Source organism: Myotis myotis, unplaced genomic scaffold (genome assembly GCF_014108235.1).
Source record: "Myotis myotis isolate mMyoMyo1 unplaced genomic scaffold, mMyoMyo1.p scaffold_m19_p_16, whole genome shotgun sequence".
In the NCBI taxonomy this organism is placed as follows: domain Eukaryota; kingdom Metazoa; phylum Chordata; class Mammalia; order Chiroptera; family Vespertilionidae; genus Myotis; species Myotis myotis.
In genome coordinates this window covers 48,884,615-48,903,724 of record NW_023416320.1, presented here as the reverse complement: position 1 = coordinate 48,903,724, position 19,110 = coordinate 48,884,615, and positions in this window count along the sequence as shown.

Below are 19,110 nucleotides of genomic sequence, written 5' to 3'. Positions count from 1 at the left end.
CATATACATAAACCATCTCCATTGACATTGAAAATATAGGAAAGCAAAAAGAATTAAAATTAAAATAGTGAAAGTCACAACTTTTGAAGACCTTTTCATGCTGAGAAAATAAAATAGATGTGAGATGATTAATAAAAACTGATAATATAAGCACCACATAAAAGAACAATTTCCGCCGAAACCGGTTTGGCTCAGTGGATAGAGCATCGGCCTGCGAGCTGAAAGGTCCCGGGTTCGGTTCCGGTCAAGGGCAGGTACCTGGGTTGCGGGCATATCCCCAGTAGGAGATGTGCAGGAGGCAGCTGATCGATGTTTCTCTCTCATCGATGTTTCTAACTATCTCTCTCCCTTCCTCTCTGTAAAAAATCAATAAAATATATTTTTTAAAAAAGAACAATTTCCACCAATTAGATATTAAAGCAATATGCTATAGATATTCATTTCTGTTTGAAGATGTGTTAAAGAAAGTCTAATTTGATTGTCATATTTGTATGGAACCACAAAAGACCCTGAATAACCAAGACAATCCTGAGAAAAAAGAATGTAGCTGGAGGTATCATGCTACCTGACTTCAAATTATACTACAGAGCTATGACAATCAAAACAGCATGGTATTGGCAGAGAAATGGACACACAGATTCATGGAACAGAATAGAGAGCCCAGCTATAAAGCCACAGGTATATGGACAGAGAATTTTCAACAAAGAAGCCAGAAACACACAATGGAATAAAGATGGCCTCTTCAATAAATGGTGCTGGGAAAACTGAAAAGCCACATGCAAATGTGTGAAACTAAACTATAGTTTGTCCCCATGTAAAGCAAATTAATTCAAATGGAACAACGACCTAATGTAAGACCTGAAACAATAAGTTACACAGAAGAAAATATAGGTCCAAAATATAGGACCAAGGTCCAAACTCATGGACCTTGGTCGAAGAGAACCTTTAATGAACTTGACCCCACAAACAAGGGAAGTAAAGGCAAACATGCATGCATGGCATTCAGCATCTCATGAACCTTTTAGGAATTCTTTTTATTTGATATCGTTCTCCTTCAAATGTTTTCTTCCTTCCTTTCTTCTTATTAAGCTCTTCTTCTTGTCAGCAGATTTCACAGAGGGTGTTTGAGAGAGACCGTCCACAAATACCTTTGCCATGTGTTCATTTCTCAATATTGTTAGGGATTGAATGGGGATAAGTCAAAAGAGTAGGAAAAAGTCAGAGTGGGCATCACTTTATCGCTGTCAGGGTTGTTTGCAGGATTATAGTGCCTGACTAGCTCCCCAACCAGCTTTCTTCGTCCAACCATCTGTTCCAAAAACAAGTGCCAATAATTAATCTTTAATCAACTATTTTGTGTCCAGCTCAGAAACAAGTATATACATTTCACATTAGCATCGCGAAATTCACGTGAGTTGCGAATCGCCATCACCTGAAAACGTGCTTTCCCTTCCTAGGTGCTTGTTCTCCATTTGTATCCTGTGTGTGAGTTGTACTGTTTCTTATTTCCATAATAGCAGCCAACATGCATATATACCAACTCATTTTTCTATAAGCACACTTGTATAGTGATTTCGAAATCTTTCCCCGAATGTTAATATTTAGGTCTGCTGCTAACCTGGGCAACTTTCATTAACTTGAAATTGCTCATCTCCATTTCCTAAAACATCATAAGTTGCCTGAATATGTTGGCTCCTAAATTACCTAAGGAATGTATTTTCCTACAGCAATTACTTGGTTCATAAAATAAACTGCAGCTTTAAGTAAGGGCACCCTCAGGTTTTCTCTGCCTTTATAGATGTATGAAAATGCCTGTTACTGTCATTTTCAAGGAGAATGTAGGTAAACAAGCATATTCAGCCTGCCCTTTTTAATTGGAAGTCCTGCCATTATTTCAAAATTGTCTGTATTTGTGGTTCAGAAGCCGTCTCTGACAAAGTATAATCGCACCGCTTCCTTAATTTTCTTCACTTCCCACTTTGAATATTAGATCTATCATTTCAGCCACTGTCATATCAAAACGCAAATTCCCTGCTCACTTACTCTGTTAGCACCTACCCAGATAAACATTAACGTTGTCTCTGCCCATGCCCAGCCCAACTGAGGCAGGTGAAATAGATAAATGAATAAATAAACAAAGAAATGACACAGCCACTCAAGAGTGTAATAATGTTACCATCGGAAATGCCAGCTAGTTCCACAGTACTAACCAGCAAGTGGAATTGGTCTTTTTAATATTTTTCCCTTTCCATCTCCAAAACCAGCATTTCAAACATGTGCTATCGTCTAGCTTCAAATTATGCAACCTCCTTTAACTTTCTTAGCAGAATTAGGTAAGACTTTTTTCAGGAGAAAATAAAGTTCAGGGAAAAGACGCTCACTTTTCAAGACTCACGAGCCGAGTCGCCTGTCCCAGATGGACTGCCCATTCTGTTGCCAAGTGTTGTAGCTGCTCCTTGGGGCTGAGTTTGCCTCATGTCTCAGCAGCACCAGCAAGGGTCGCTCTTCTTTATTTCTAGAGAGAGAAAGCCGCTCCAGGCCTGCTTTCCCACTTCAGTTTTCCCCCTTCCAACTTCTCTGATTTCTCTCTAATTTTCCACTCCCCCTTTCTCCTGCTGACCAATAAACGATGGAATACTTCTGGTTTCTTTCCTCAGGTCTCTACATTCCCATTGGCCACTAGCTCCCACCAAGATCTCATCCATTTCCCAGACTCCACTGCCAAATTTTCATGTCTATAAAAGCACTTAAGTCCAGAGCCATATATGGGAGAGCCTTACTGATTCCCTTACTAACATTTAACTTCCGGGCCACCATTGTCTCTCACCTGGACACTGGCTACTTAATTTTCAAAATCTATTGTTTTTTCAGTGAGACTTGTTATAAGTATTACCATGGTGACCCATACAGAAGTTACTCTACTGCTTTATATTTTTGATTATGCTCACTGTTTGTTAATATTTATTAGACTATTTAAATATGCTAATTTAATCAACTCATTATATTAAGGGAAGGAGCTAACATGTATTTGACATCACTTTTCTCAGACTCCATCATTATGACACTCAGACTTCAATCTTCTTGAGGTTGATGCTGCTGGTATATGAAATTGTGAATTAAGAACAACTTCTTGGTCCTGACTGGTGGGCTCAGTGGTTAGAGCATCAGCTCAAGCACCCAAGTGTCTGGTTCAATTCCCCATCAAGGGTACGGACCTGGGTTGTGGGTTTGCTCCCTGCTCAGGGTCAACTAGTCAGTGTGCTCCTCTCACATTGCTGTCCGCCTCTCTCTCTCTCTCTCTCTCTCTCTCTCTCCCTGTCTCTCTCCTTCCTTCCATCCCTTCCTCCATTCCACTCTCTCTGAAAAGCAAGGGGGAAAAATATCCTTTGCTGAGGACTAATAACAAAAGAGTAACTTCTTGAACATTGAAATTTAAAGCTTAATCTTTAAAGTCCTTTCAAAGTTTTTATCATAAACATGAAATTTTACACCTTTGAGCATGTTTTCCAGAATGATAGAAAGGGGTAAACTGATGCAACATTCAAACCCGAGCTCAGCGCTGGGCAGGTGAAGAAGCAGGTCGAGGGCCCGGAGTGAACAGCTATGTTCAGTAAGTGAGGCCACACAAGCATCTCCAATGAGATGAAGCCTCAGCAGGTTATCTTTGTACAGAGGAGACGACCTCCAAACTACACATCAAGTCTAATAAGTGTACATAATTATTCATATATCCTATATAATAAAAGGGTAATATGCAAATTGACCCTAACAGCAGAATGACCAGAATGACCACTGGACAAGTCACTATGAGGTGCACTGACCACCTCTTGGTTCCTTTTTCCAGAGAGTAGGCTCTGATCGCCTGATGGCCACCTGCAGTTGGGGCGGGGCTGGCAAGTGGGTAGGAATAGCCGACCTCTCAATCCCTTCCTCTGGCTGTCAGGCACCAATCACCTGATGGTGAATGGGGAACGGGGGTTGTTTTGGCAGTGGGGCCTGGGGCCGGCTGCGGGCAGCTAGGGAAGATGGCCCTGATTGCTGGCCAGGTCTAGGGAGAGTACTGCACATGAATTTCATGTGCGAGGCCTCTAGTCTATACTAATAAAAGGGCAGTATGCTAATTAGACTAGATGTCTTCTGGATGTCCTTCTGGACAAAGCCACAGTGGCAGGGGCTGAGGCAGAGGCAACTAGGGGCGGTCAGACTGGCAGGGGAGGGCAGTTAGGACATCCCCTGAGGGGTCCCAGATTGGAGAGAGTGCAGGCTGGGCTTAGGGACAACCTGCCCTCCCCCCCCCCCCATGCACAAATTTTGTGCACCAGGCTTCTAGTATTTTTTATAAATGAAAATAAATGCACTTCTACTTTCTATCTAGATTTTAAACCAGTGCCTAACCAATCTCCAATAATTTGCAACTATCCTGTCACTGATGGCAGTAGATGCCACAGGCTGGTGCACAGGTTATAGTATTGCAGCAGGTGATGATATGGGAAGCTCTTCATTATATCCAGTTGGCGCCTGCCAGACAGCCTCTTACACATTGCATGACTGCGTATTGCTTCAGGTAGACATGCTTTGAAATGGACAATGCAGAAAGCCTTTAAGCCAGGAAAGTATATCTCCTCATCTCCCTTTCAGCCATGATTATGATTATTATAATTCGGCAATTACAGAACTTTTCCAGTGGATAGTGCTTACACTAAGAACTGTTATTAGCACCATTTCTGAAATCAAGCACAACCAGGTCATCAGGGAGGCCTCTCAGCCTCTCCACCTCCCATCAATGTGAAGACGAGAAGATGGAAAGGTCAAGCCCCACCACGCCCTGTAGCGAGCAGCTGCTTCGCACAGCCACGGACTCTCAGAGGCTGGAGAGGGCCGCCTGGGGAAGGTGAGCCACTGGCATGGTGGGCGGGGCCTCTCCAGGCTTCATTAACGCTGTGCGTGGGGATACCATGGACAGCGGATCAGGCACCTTGACAAGGACCACGGGCTTCTGTGCTTGGAGGCCTCTATCCTTCAGGAAGAGATACTAATTTAGAGGATAACAGCGTAGAGAGGGTTTCTACTGAATGTCCTTTGGTCATTGCTGAGTGCCTTTTGCCCGGATGGGAATAGATTGTGACTTGAGTGGCAGTTTTGCATTGACATTTATATTGTCCAAATACTTTGTATGGCCGTTAGCAGCAGATGTGTATATTCTGGGACATTTTCAAATAATGAAATGTTAATGCATATCCAACAACTACTTTCTCTGAGTTTTCACAATGACAAGGGCTTCTAAATTACTATTATTATATTTATAGAAGTACTTTTTTAAAATAAGTTTATTGATTATTAAAGAGGAAGGGAGAGGGAGACAGAGAAACGTCTATGTGAGAGCAAAACCATTGGCTGCCTCCTGCATGCCCACCACAGGGGATCAAGCCCACAGCCCAGGCATGTGCCTGACTGGGCATCAAACCAGAAACCTTTCAGTCCAACCAACCAAGTCACACCAGCTAGGGCTATGGAAGTACTTTTTAAAATATTTTTTTTTTTCTAAATAACCACCAATGGCTGTCTGGTCACAATTAATTTTCAGTCTGAAAGTGCAGTAAAGTGTAATTTCCCACACTAATGTGTATTTTTCAGGAGTTGTGATAGGAAGAACAGCTTTTAAAAATTCATTCCCTGTGAGTTATACTGTTCCCATTATTTCTTTGATTCTACTATACTTAAATTACACGAGGTAGAAAAGGGAAAAAAAAACCACAATTCAAGTAGAATCTTTATCCTCTTAATCCCATCTCAGTAATTTCAACAAACTGAGTTTAAAAAAGAAAGTAAAAGAAACTCTTATTTCAGAAAAAGTACAAACTATCAATGTTATATTTATTGTAATATTATTTTGCTTGAAAGAAAAAATAGTTAATGTTTTATAGTTAAGCAACATAATAAAGTAAAAAACATAGGTACAGCATTAAATTCAAATTTTGTTAGACATTCCTTTTTTATTAATTTTTTTAATTGTTGACATTATTACAGGAGTTCCCCTCCCCCACTTTCCCCTTCCTTGGCCTTTAGAAAAATCTTGGAGTGAATTGTGCAGATTTGTGTATATGAAAACAAATTACTTTCTTTAAAACAAGACATAATTGGTGACAAAAATATAATCAAGCTCTTTTCTGTAATATATGCAGTTAGGACAGTAAATATGACTGAGCATAAAACACTGGAGTCTGGCTTTCTTAAAAGCTAGCATGGCGACGTGAGAGGGCACCTTGTATTCTCCCCTGAAATTTCAACAAGTAACTAACTATAATTTGACAAAGAAATCCCTGCTCAACACAGACACAGGCCTGAGAGACCCCCACATTGAAACATCTACAGGCGGGCAACCTGCAATAAACCGGGAGACAAGAAGGGAGGAAAGCACAAATAGCCCGCAGACGCAGCCCTGCTGCCAGGAGAAGCGAGAAAGCCAGCAGTAGCAGGCACCTCCTTCAGCCTGAGAAACAGAGAGCTGTTCGGGTGGGGGAGTAGGAGCAGGCCGTCCAGCAGGGCGAGCAGAGAGGAGCAAATAGTGACCAAACCAGCAGATGCCTGACAGAGCAGGGGGTTCTGCTCTGTGGCTCTCCACTGTTGGGCCAGCGGTGGTGTTTCAGACAAAGAAATGGAACCACGGAGCCCTCCCATCACTTGGACTCCCAAAACTGGCCTCCCATTGTCCTTGGAGTCCAATCCAGGAACAAATTATCTGTAAACCAAGAGCTATTGCAGTAGAACCACTCTTACCCTCTGTGACTGATCCCTAGCAGGGATGCTTGGGGTGAGACCCCAAGGAGATCAGGGGTCTCCATTATGATGAGGGCAAAACAAACCCCAGCCCTAAGCAGCATGGTCATATTGCCTCAAGAAGCCATGGAGGTTCAAGACTGGGAAATCACAGAGGTAAAAAATCTATGACTCAGTGCCATCAACTCGAAAATAGTAGAAAGACCTCTTCAGAGATAAATTCATAAGCAAAGGAGGACAGCGAATATCATGAAGAACCACAATAACCAAAATAGCCAGAAAGAAAATTAAAAAATCTCCAGAAAGCAAGCTGGAACACATGGAAATATGTAACATAAATGACAGAGATTTCAAGATTGCAGTTCTGAAAATTCTCAGTGGTATGGGAGAAAATACTGATAGGCAACTCAGTGCTCTCAGAAAACAAATCAATGAACAAAGCAAGTATTTTACCAAAGAAATTGAAACTTAGAACCAATCAGAAATCCAGGAACTAAAGCAGGCACCTAAAAAGATTAAGAGTGAACTGCACAGCCTAGAAAACGGACCAACCAGACGGAGGAAAGAATTAGTGATACTGAAAATAGAAATGACAGAGTGAAGAAGAGACAGGCCTGAGCAGAAAGAAAAATGAAAGAGCTCTTCAATAAATGATGTGGGGAACTGGAATGCTACATACACATGAGTGAAACTGAATTACATACAGTTTGTCACCATGTACATAAATTTGTAGGGCGCTGCTATAAGGTTAAGCCTAGGACTGACCTGTTGGCAAAGCCACAAACAAGTCCTAGCTTAGAGGGCACAGTCCTTTTAGCATAATTAGGCTTGACCTTGTGATGCTCCCTAGATCTTATCTGGGCAGCTAATGGACTCAGGGAGATGCAGCAAGTGCTGCCAAAACAAGTGAAACGCACAAGAACATTGTAACTATGGTGACCACTACCTTGTTTACCTCTGGCTGTAAAATAAAGGCTCAGCTTGCCTCTGGATCTCTCTCTGTGGCCTCAGCCAGACACAGGAAAATCCACCTAGACCAGTGATGGTGAACCTTTTGAGCTCGGCGTGTCAGCATTTTGAAAAACCCTCACTTAACTCTGGTGCCGTGTCACATATAGAAATTTTTTGATATTTGCAACCATAGTAAAACAAAGACTTATATTTTTGATATTTATTTTATATATTTAAATGCCATTTAACAAAGAAAAATCAACCAAAAAATGAGTTCACTTGTCAGAGGTTCACCATCACTGACCTAGACCCAGCTTATTCTCTTTGTCTGCCATTTCTTCATCCATTCGCCGCCCTCACTCAGGCTTGTGAACCTTGGCTGAGATGGCTCGGCACATAAATTAATTCTAAATAGATCAAAGACCTAAATATAAGACTCAAAACAATTAGTTACATAGAAGAAAATTTAGATACCAAATTATGGACCGTGGTTGTAAAGAACATTTTATGAACTTGACCCCCAAAATAAGGGAAGTAAAGACACAAACAAATAAATGGGACTATATCAAACTAAAAAGCTTCTGCACAGCAAAAGAAACTGACAATAAAACAAAGAGGCAGCCAATCAGATGTGAGATGATATTAGCAAACATTAGCTTCAACAAAGGTTTAACTTCCAAATATATAAATAACTCATAAAACTCAACATCAAACAAACAACCCCAAAAATGGGTAAATGGCCTGAAAATACACCTCTCCCAAGAAGACATACGAATAAACAGCAATAGATATATGAAAAGACATTCAATTTCACTGGCAATTAGGAAAATGCAAATCAAAACTACAATGACATACCGCCTCACACCTGTTAGAGTGGCCATTATAAAAAAGACAATCAATAACAAGTGTTGGAGAGGTTGAGCGACCTTCATATATCACTAGCATATTACACTTTGATTGGTTGAATGGCTGACTGGACCAGATACTTAGTATATTAGGCTTTTTTAAATATATTTTATTGATTTTGTACAGAGAGGAAGGGAGAGAGATAGAGAGTTAGAAACATCGATGAGAGAGAAACATTGATCAGTTGCCTCCTGCATACCTCCCACTGGGGATGTGTCCTCAACCAAGGTACATGCCGTTGACCAGAATCAAACCTGAGATCTTTCAGTATGCAGGCCGACATTCTATCCACTGAGCCAAACCGGTTACTGCCATATTAGGCTTTTATTATATAGGATAGTACTCAAAGTCTTACCCATAGCAATTAGACATGAAGAAAAAATAAAAGTCACCCAAATTGGAAAGGAGGATGTAAACTATCATTATTAGCAGATGACAGGATATTGTAAATAGAAAAACTTAAAGATTCCACTGAAAAACTACTAGATTTAATAACTGAATTCAGCAATGTAGCAGGATACAAAATTAACACCTAGAAATCAATGGCATTTTTATGCACAAGTAATGAATTTTCAAAAAGAGAAACTAAACAATCAAATTTAGCATTGCAAAAAAAAACAAAAAAAAAAAACCTTAAGATAGTTAGGAATAAACTTAACAAAGGAAATAAAAGACCCATAATTAGAAAACTACAGGATGTTGAAAAAATAGAGGAAAATATAAATAAGCAGACTATACCATGTTCGTAGTAGAATTAACATTTTAAAAATGTAGATAATACCCAAAGCAATCTATAAATTCAATGCAATCCCTATTAAAATACCAACAGCATATTTCATAGACTTAGAACAAACACTCCAAAAATTTATATGAAACCAAAAAAGACCCTGATAGTAATAGCAACCTTGAGAAAAAAGTACAAAGTTGGAGGGATCACAATACCAGATACCAAGTTACACTACAAAGTCACCATAATCAAAGTCTGGTACTGGCACAAGAACAGGCATATTGATAATGGAACAGAACAGAGAACCCAGAAATTGACCCAAGCCATTACACTTAATTAATATTTGATAAAGGAGGCAAGAGCATACAATAGAATCAAGACAGACTCTTCTATAAATGATGCTGGTAAAATTGGAGAGGTAAATGCAAAAAGAATGAAACTGAACCACTAACTTACACTATGCACAAGAATAAACTCAAATTGGATAAAATATTTAAATGTAAGTTATGAAAATATAAAAATCTTAGATGATACCATAGGCAGCAAAATCTCAGACATCTCTCATAGTATATGTTTATGGATACCTCTCCTAGGGCAAAGGAAACTAAGGAGAAAATAAACAAATGGGACTACATTAAAATAAAAAGCTTATGCACAACAAAAGAAACCACCATTAAAACAGCATGGATGGAACTGGAAAGCATTATGCTAAGTGAAATAAGCCAGTCAGAGAAAGATAAATATCACATGATGTCACTCATTTGTGGAATATAATGAACAACATAAACTGATGAACAAAAACAGATCCAGAGACAGAGAAACTTTGATCAGACCATCAAACCTCAGAGGGAAGGTAGGGGAGGGCGGGGACAAGGGGCAGAGATCAACCAAAGGACTTGTATGCAAGCATATAGGCCTAACCAATGGACACAGACACCAGGGGGATGAGGGCATGATTGTGGGGTGGGGGTGGGGAGCAATGAGTGGATAAGAACACATATGTAATACCTTAATCAATAAAGAAAAAAAATGAAAAGAGACCCCACTGTATGGGACAACATATTTGGCAATGATACATCTGATAAAGGGTTAATTTCCAAAATACATAATGAATTCATACAACTTAACAAAAGGAAAACAAACAATCCAATTTAAAAATGGGCAAAGGACCTCAAGAGACACTTCTCCAAAGTGGACATTCAGATGGTCAAGAGACATATGAAGAAATGCTCAAAGTCATTATTCATCAGAGCAATGCAACTTTAAAGGACAATAAGGTATCACCTCTCACCTGTCAGAGTGGCTACCATTAACAAATCAATAAATGACAAGTGTTGGTGAGGATATGGAGAAAAGGGAACCCTAGTGCACGGCTGGTGGGAATGTAGACTGGTGTGGCCACTGTGGAAAACAGTATGGAATTTTCTAAAAAAAATTAAATTTGAAACTGCCCAGTGACCCAGTGATCCCACTTCTAGGAAAATATCACAAGAAACCCAGAACACCAATCAGAAAAAATATATGCACCCCTGTGTTCATAGCAGTGCAATTTACAATAGCTAAGATCAGGAAACAGTCCAAGTGCCCATCAGTAGATGAGTGAGTTAAAAGGCCGTGGTACGTTTACAGAATGGAATTCTATATAGCTGTAAAAAAGAAGGATCTCGCCCTAACTGGTTTGGCTCAGTGGATAGAGCGTCGGCCTGCGGACTGAAGGGTGCCAGGTTCAATTCCGGTCAAGGGCATGTACCTTGGTTGTGGGCACATCCCCAGTGGTGGGTGTGCAGGAGGCAGCTGATCGATGTTTCTAACTCTCTATCCTTCTCCCTTCCTCTCTGTAAAAAAGTCAATAAAATATATTTAAAAAAAAAATAAAGAAGGATCTCTTACCTTTTGAGGCAGCATGGAGGGGACCTGGAGAGTATTATGCTAAGGGAACTAAGCCAGTCAGAGAAAGACAAGTGTCACATGATCTCACCCATGTGTGGAATGTAATGAACAAAATAAACTAATGAACAAAATAGATCCAGAGACATAGAAGCATGGAACAGATTATTGAACCTCAGAGGGAAGGTGGGGGAGGGTGGGTGGTTGGGGAGAGAATAACTGGGGAACTTATAGTCATACTAGAGGCTCAATGCATGAAATTTGTGCAAGGGGCTCGGCCCTTGCAGCCATGGTGGCTTGCCTTGGCCCACGCAGCCCTGGCTTCATCCGGACGTTGTCCAAAAGGACATCCAGAAGGTCGTTCAGCTGTCCAGTTTAATTAAGCATATGACACTTTTATTATTATAGACTAGAGGCCCAATGCATGAAATTTGCGCACAAAGGGAGGAGGTTTCCCTCATCCCAGCCTGCACCGTCTCCAATTGAGGACCCCTTGGGGGATGTCCGACTGCCGGTTTAGGTCCGATCCCAAATTGGGCCTAAACTGGCATTCGGACATCCCTCTTGCAATCTGGAACTGCTGGCTCCTAACTTCTCATCTGCCTGCCTGCCTGATCACCCCTAACTGCCCTCCCCTCCCAGCCTGGTTGCCCCAAACTGCCCTCCCCTGCAGGTCTGATCTCACCACCAACTGCCCTCCTCTGCTGGCCAATTTGGTTCTGATCGGTTGGTGTCTATGCCAGTCATCATCTCTGGGCCTATCTTTGGACCTGATCAGAGAGGTGGGGCTGAACAGCAACCCCAGGGGAGTCCGGGAGAGAAAGAAAAGCCCAGCTACTGGTGAAGCTCAGAAAGAAAGAGGGAGAGAAAGAGAGAGGCAAGTGCTGATCAACAGCTGCCACTGAGGCTGCAGACCAGATCCTGCCTCTCTCTGGGTCTTAGCCCCCTGGGCTGTCAGTGCTGGGTCGCCACAGCAACCCAGTGCTAACTGAAGGACTTCCTGGTTGGTCAACCTTTGGTTGTGATCCGTAGTTACAACCCTGGCCTTTTATAGAACAATGATACCACAGAAAATTAATATTGGATATTAAGTCCAAAATCCTGGCCTTTTATATATTAGGATATGCATAGCCCATGGACACAGACAATAGTACGGGGATGGCCTGGGGGGGGCGGGGGGGTGGAGAAGGTTAGTGGGGGAAAAGGGGGGGGACATCTGTAATACTTTCAACAGTAAAGATAAATTGTAAAATAATAATAAAATTAAAATGCACATATACAAACAAAAAAAGATGTCAGGGTCAAGGAAAAATATGTGCAATTCCTGATACTATCATCTAATTCCTGGATGACCTGGTGTAAGTCTTGGATCTATTTAAACGGTGGTAAAGCTCAATTTTTCTACTTTAGTCTGTAATTTTGTTTTGTCTCTATTTTTCTGCTTCAGTCTATAATTTTGTTTGTCCTTCCAGCTGTACAAAGAGTATACACACTTGCACCCTGGCTACCTGTAGGAAAGGCCTCTACATGAATGTAACTTTGGAGCTGGCTTTGAGAATATACTTTCTTATAATAACAAAAGAAAGCAGAAAATGATAATTAGATGCCTGTAGTGAGAAGTTCCCTCTCTTAGTTGTTTTTTTGTTTGTTTTTTAAGCAGCAAAAAGAAAGAAAATAAACCCTATTGTTACAGCTTAACCATTCATTATATTTGGTAAGAAACAAGGTCATGTTTTCTCCTGAGGAAGAAACACAGGCGATAAATCCTGTGGCTTATTAGGAAGATAAGCACCTTGCCAGAAAGAGGTTATATAACTTGCATAGAAGCATCACTTGTTTGATTTTTAAGCTTATTCTACTGTATCTGCTATCACTGCTAATGCATAAATGCGAAGACTTTTAAAGTTCTAGTAACGTGAGCTAGGAGAGGCTGGACAGGGTTAGAGAGCTGGATACAGCTTTCAATGCTCATGACGTCTGTGGTTGAAAAGATATTTGGATACAGAATTCAGAAGCTTTATCTTGGAACAGAGATTTAAAATAGAGCTGGTCAACCAGTTGAAATTAAATTAAGTGATAAATAAATCTAACAGGATGGCAAACTATGTTTCTATCTTTAATTGAGGGATAAGCCAGATAAAATGAAAACATTCTAAACAAAATCTTCTCCCTTCCCTTACGAAGCAGGAGAAGCAGCTAAGCAGGTCGCACTTCCTTCTCGCTTCCCACACCGGAACAGGGGCGCTGTGTGATGGCCACAGCGGGAGCGTATTTGCATCACCCAGAGGCCCTGCCTTCATGCCTGGGGTTGCTGGTGAGGGCGGCCAGGGGTCTGTGTTCCTGCTGTGTCATACACACACATGTGCGTAGACTGTCACAAGGAAGTTCACAGAGCACAGCTTTTAAAAATTAGGACATCGCCCCAGCCCTCGCTGATTTGCACTCGGGCCAACGAGGCCTCGGGGGCACGCTGCGCGCTGCAGCGAAACAAGCCAGGGCCACGGGGACTGGACTGGCTGCCGGAACTCAGCCTGAAGGAGTTCAGCAAATGCGTTTGAATGCATGTCACCCAGTGGCAATGCCAGACCTGGGGTGGAATAGCTGCTGTCTTATTGATCGCCACTTAATTTGAATGAACGTAGTAGATTAGCTGGTTTACATTGACTAATAATGTCACACAGAGTTGAGACTTTTAAAAAAAAAAAAAAAGAATGAGCTCGCTTTATTGGGAAAGAGCTCTGCACGAATTTAGTTCACTAGCGCACTGAAGAATTTTTCTTCTTCAATGTATTTCCTCACCTACGCGCTGTTAATGGACAATGTCAAGCTTGAGAACTGAGTTGTTTTCATCAGTGTGGAAGCTTGTTTTGACTGCTGACTTTTTATTGCATTTTATTTAGTGTTTCTTTATGGTGCCCCACTAACAGGTCTTTGCCTACTGGAGTTTTTGTGGGCCCTCAAGTGTGTGCTGATAAGCTAGGAGAGGGCACACCCTTCGCATATGTGAACGCTTGCCCTGCCCCAGCCCTCCTTTCAGCCGGCTGCCTCCCCTGCATTGTCTGAGCAGCGTCTGCCCCTTCTTATATGGACTTTCATCGAGGATGCAAGGGTGAGGGGTCCCTTTACTAAGGGGTGTTAGCCAGCCGCCAGCGGTGGGCTCTGCACAGAAAGAAGAACAGCTGTGGGAGTCACAGCCCACATCGTCTGGTCCCCCTTTTACAGAAAGGGCTCAAGAGCCCAGAATCCAAAAAGGAACTGCATTCTGCGTCTTCCAGAAAAGGTTTCTAGGGACCCTCTTTCCACATTTCTACCACTTCACTGTGGTCCTGCGGACTCTCCCCTACTCCTGTTTCTGTCACACTCTCCTAGAGGGGGGCTGGGCGGACCGGACCCGCAGGACCGCCTCACTAATGCTCTCCTGCTATTTTCTCACCTCACACCCTAAGCAAACCCTCTGCACCATGATACTAGATCATATATTCTTGCTCATTCTGTTTCCTTTTTGCCTTGACTAAACTTAAATCCTGGCTCAATGCTATGATCTTAGCTCAGGGGGAGACTTCCTATTCCTTGAAGGGTGTGCCTTTCTTCCCAGTCTTCTTTTTAGAGTCAATGACCTCAGGGAAATTTCCTGAGTGGATTTGGCAATAACCTCCAATCTACCTTCCCTTGGACTCTCTATCTCTCATCTTCCTCATAAAGTACTATGAACAAGTGGAATTCCAAGTACATCCATGATGCCCTCACAGTTCCCCAAACTAGGTGTGTAAACTAATATCTATGAATTGCCTGACTTTACAAGTAGCTTATCTAAAAAACAAACAAACAAACAAAAAAACACGGTGGCCTAACCCGGCTGGTGTTGCTAGTGGTTGAGTGGCACCAAAAAGTCACCGGTTCGATTGCCATTCAGGGCACTCACTCAGGTTGCAGACAAGATACCTAGTGTGGGGCATGCAGGAGGCAGGCAGTTGATGTTCTCTCTCATCAACGTTTCTATCACTGTCTCCCTCTCCATTTCTCTCTCTCTCTCTCTCTCTCTCTCTCTCTAAAAGATCAATAAAAATATTTTTTAAAAATCATGCCCAAGAGGGCTCAGCACTTTAATGACAGTCTCACATGTTCTCTGGAGTAAGTAGCCTGCGTGTGTCCCTGGAAGTGCTCCTGCACTGAAAATGCAGGAACTCACAAGTGCTCTGCTCTTAACATGTGCAAGAACAAGCAAGGCGAATGGACGACGAGATGGAAAGGAGATGCGTGCAGACACATCTCACGCTGCACATTAGCGGTGAAAGCTGCCACGCACTGACGGTGCATTCTAACTGGTGTAGGAAAATGGGCAGGCGGAAAAGCCCAAAGTCAGCAAAAGTGGGCATTTGTCCGGCTCACCCATGGATTCTGGATGACTGGAAGCATGCTTGGTACACAACAGCCATACCCAGTAAATGTTTGTCAGATGAAGAAATTGAGGTTTAAAGACTTCAGTTCACTGGAATCACCCAAAGAATCTTGGCAGCTGTTCCTCCCAGCCCCTCCTCTTAGCACCTGTGGCCTTTTGTCAATTGAAATATGATCCAACTTTACTTCAATGAGGGGGAAGGAAAAGTGTCCCTTCCTATGAGGCCCAATAGACAGAAAGACCCCCTATATCTAAGCATGAATCCTACACATTGTCTGCCTTTGGGTGAAATGTCTTTGAAAGAAACATATGAAAAATCATGAACACGTAAATTGTCCTCATTTTCCAAAATATTCCTAGCCTGTGACTTTGCCATGTAAAAGGACCCATTGCAAATATGCTGTTCATTATTTCTAACTAGTCTTTTATTGCAAGTAGACAGTCTCAGAAATCGTTGTCACATTTCATATACTTCTTTAGGATCAATATGAAATGTGACAACAATACATAATTTATACAGGACACCCAACACTAGTAATGACTTTATATTATTACTGTTGAATTATATTACCTAAATGCATCAGATTCACTGTTTATAAATGTTATAAATTGTCTTGCTATCCTTATACTACATTCACACATGATAGCTGTCTTTGAGAGTCTAAGAAATAGCCATTTCCTCATGACTTAGGGCAAACACAAATTTTGGCTTAAATTATTTTACTATTTGTGCTCCATGAAATAGGTTCGATTAATTTATTTTTGACATTCAATTTCTTTTACTTATGTATAAATCTGTTACTGTTATGCCCAGATTTCAAAATCCCCAAAGACAGACCACTAGGGAGCCAAGTCCGATGCAAAAGCAAAGAGTCTTTATTCAAGCTAGCTTGGTCCCTCTGCCCCCTTTACCAGCACAGTGGCAGGATACGAGAGAGCCCAGAGTCCCAAGAGAACAAAGAATTTATAGGGCTTGGGGTTGGGGGGTGGAGGCACTTGGTCAATTCTGGTTGGTTGAGTGAGGGCTGGGGGCTAGTTTTCCTTGTTTCCCATTGGCTGAGATAAGGGCAGGCTGAGTAACTGATACATTCTATGGCTTTCCTGGGAGAGGAGTTAGAGACACAGCTATCAGTTCCGTTCTGTTCTTTTACTATCAGTTTCGTTCTGTCCTTTCGTTAGGGACACAGCTATCAGTTCCATTCTGTCCTTTCATTACATTTCTTTTGCATTGAAAATTATGACAACAGAGTTTTATTACATAAAACTAAATAAATATGTCACTTTTGCATACCTAAATTGAGTGGCTCATTGAGAAATTTGCCGTCGATAAAAACAAAAAATTAAAAACAACAAAATGGAAAAGCTTCCACTAAGGAAAACCAAATTGCTTCTAAAGGGATTAATTTGGATTTAGCTTTTCTTGTGCTCCACAGGATGCTGTGAAATAATGTAAAATCTACAACTTGAAGTGAAAAGAGTATTTTGAACCTAGCATCTTATGTCTATTCCAGCCAGAGGATCTAATAAAGACATTTTTAGTCACACAAAGACCCAGACTCTGCATGCCTGTTCTCAGTCCACAGCTGTCCAGTCTTCCTCCCAGGGCACTTGCTGCTTCTCTCAGGCTTTTATTTTCTGCTTCCACATAACTGTCACTTGCAACACACCATAGTGCTGCATGGCTGGGATCATTTGTGGATCCAATTACCAACATCAGCTCAATTCAGCTCCATCTTAGTTCCCATTTCTACAGTGAGAGGAACTACTTGATTCAATCTAGATCGGGTGCCTGACTCAAATTCCATTAGTTGTAGGCTAAGGCATGGCCACCTGATAGCAGCACGCCCACCTGAGCTATGGAAAATAGAGGCATGGGGGATGCATTTTATTTCAGAAGGATGAAGTAGAAATGACTGTATCTAATAGATCTGATCATTTGATGTGTAGCTTGATTATAAAATATAGAATAGACTTGGAATTAGAAAGGTCGGGATTTGCTTGGTAATTTATTTCTAATGTCCCTAATTCCTAATATTCAGTGACAGAAACATCTAACTCCAGGCATTGCTGGGAAGGATTATATGACAAAACATATGTGCCTACCTCTATGTCTAAAATATAACAGATAACTAATGGGAGCATCATCTCCTTATGTCAATCAATGAGTTAATTTAAGTGCATGGAAAAAAATCTTTTTTGAATAAATTATTTAAGTGATTATGAACAGCAGGTTTCGGAAGAGAAAATACATTAAAATCAAAATATACCCTCATTTGCTGTCAATGCTATCCCTAACTTGTCCCAATTAACAAAACATTTTCATTATTGACTTAGGTATTCAGGAGCTTCTGAATTGGGAGATAGATAGATGATAGAGATGATAGATAGATAGATAGATAGATAGATAGATAGATAGATAGATAGATAGATGATAGATAGATAGTAGATAAAAGGAGAGAGAAATCTTTAGGTATTCCTTCCACAGCCTTCTCTAATGTTGCCTGCTCTACTTAGTCCACTTGTTTTCTCACTGAGAAACAACGTATGTCCTCCACCCTTTACTTCCCTTAACACAAGAAGCTGCATCCAACTCAGATGCATGTGCTCTTGGCACTCTACAAGTCCAGTGTGGGATTTCCTTAATTATCCATACTTTACTCATGCTGTCACCCTAAATCAAGTTTAAATTGTTTAAGCCCTGGCTGGGTAGGTCAGTTGTTTAAAGCATCATCCCAATACACAAAGGTTGCGGGTTCGATCCCCTGTTAGGTCACATACAAGAATCAACCAATAAATGTATAAATAAGTGGAATAACAAATGGAAGTTTCTCTCTCTTTTCCCCTTCCTCTCTCTCTAAAAGCAATTAATAAAAATTGGGTGGGTGGGGGAGGGAGTTTAAACTGTTTAAAGAAACATTCTCTGAATACTATAGCCTCTACTCACCTCACCTTTCTCTGAAAGTCTGTATTCAATGACCATGTGATTTCTTACTTCTTTGCCTTCTTTCTCTAGTTACTTTTCATGCATTGCTTTTGTCTTCCCAACCACAATGTACCCAACCCGAACAGCACACACCTCCTGGTTAGTGTAATTCACCACAGGTACTCAAGGAATTCCTAGTTATTATTTACACCACGCCTTCTTTAATTTTTAAATACTTTTATAACACTTGATGTGTCACTGAGAACAATGTATTATTCATATGCAATTCATCTTGCAGTATAAAGTAAATATTGTGTCATCATTTTTATAATAGCTATAGGACCTAGAAATGAGTATATAATGTTGATTCCAGTGTGTCATAACTACTTAAATGTAATTCAAATGAAAACTCCCTTGACACTTAATAACCCAAAATAGCGCATGGCTTTATACATAGCAAGCTAAACTATGCTCAGTTGGTTTTACAAAGAACATGCAAATTATTCAGACATAATGATTCATATAGTTCACTTATTTTTC